The sequence below is a fragment of the Balaenoptera acutorostrata genome, chromosome X (assembly GCF_949987535.1).
Source record: "Balaenoptera acutorostrata chromosome X, mBalAcu1.1, whole genome shotgun sequence".
Classification (NCBI taxonomy): Eukaryota; Metazoa; Chordata; class Mammalia; order Artiodactyla; family Balaenopteridae; genus Balaenoptera; species Balaenoptera acutorostrata.
The window spans coordinates 66058631-66060268 of NC_080085.1; positions in this window are offsets into that span (position 1 = coordinate 66058631).

Below are 1638 nucleotides of genomic sequence, written 5' to 3' on the forward strand. Positions count from 1 at the left end.
GACAAATGACAATGAAAACACGAAGATCCAAAACCTATGGGATGCAGCAAAAGCAGTTTTAAGAGGGAAGTTTATAGCTATACAAGCCTACCTCAAGAAACACGAAAAATCTCAAGTAAACAATCTAACCTTACACCTAAGGAACTAGAGAAAGAAGAACAAACAAAACCCAAAGTTAGTAGAAGGAAAGAAATCATAAAAATCAGAGCAGAAATGAAACAGAAACAAACAAAACAATAGCAAAGATCAATAAAACTAAAAGCTGGTTCTTTGAGAAGATAGACAAAATTGATAAGCCATTAGCCAGACTCATCAAGAAAAAGAGGGAGAGGACTCAAGTCATTAAAATTAGAAATGAAAAAGGAGAAGTTACAACAGACACCACAGAAATACAAAGCATCCTAAGAGACTACTACAAGCAACTCTATGCCAATAAAATGGACAACCTGGAAGAAATGGACAAATTCTGAGAAAGGTATAACCTTCCAAGACTGAACCAGGAAGAAATAGAAAATATGAACAGACCAATCACAAGTAATGAAATTGAAACCATGATTAAAAATCTTCCAACAAACCAAAGTCCAGGACCAGATGGCTTCACAGGTGAATTCTATCAAATATTTAGAGAAGAGTTAACACCCATCCTTCTCAAACTCTTCCAAAAATTGCAGAGGAAGGAACAGTCCCAAACTCATTCTATGAGACCACCATCACCCTGATATCAAAACCAGACAAAGAAACTGCAAAAAAAAAAGAAAATTACAGACCAATATCACTGATGAAGATAGACACAAAAATCCTCAACGAAATACTAGCAAACAGAATCCAACAACACATTAAAAGGATCATACACCACGATCAAGTGGGATTTATCCCAGGGATGCAAGGATTCTTCAATATACGCAAATCAATCAATGTGATACACCATATTAACAAATTGAAGAAGAAAAACCATATGATCATCTCAATAGATGCAGAAAAAGCTTTCAACAAAATTCAACACCCATTTATGATAAAAACTCTCCAGAAAGTGGGCATAGAGGGAACCTACCTCCACATAATAAAGGCCATATAAGACAAACCCACAGCAAACATCATCCTCAACGGTGAAAACCTGAAAGCATTTCCTCTAAGATCAGGAATGAGACAAGGATGTCCACTCTCACCGCTATTATTCAACATAGTTTTGAAAGTCCTAGCCACGGCAATCAGAGAAGAAAAAGAAATAAAAGGAATACAAATTGGAAAGGAAGAAGTAAAACTGTCACTGTTTGCAGCTGACATGAAATGCCACCAGAAAACTACTAGAGCTAATCAATGAATTTGGTAAAGTTGCAGGATACAAAATTAATGCACAGAAATCTCTTGCATTCCTATACACTAATGATGAAAAATCTGAAAGAGAAAGTATGGAAACACTCCCATTTACCATTGCAACAAAAATAATAAAATACCTAGGAATAAACCTACCTAGGGAGATAAAAGACCTGTATGCAGAACACTATAAGACACTGATGAAAGAAATTAAAGATGATACCAACAGATGGAGAGATATACCATGTTCTTGGATTGGAAGAATCAATATTGTGAAAATGACTATACTACCCAAAGCAATCTACAGATTCAATGCAATCCCTA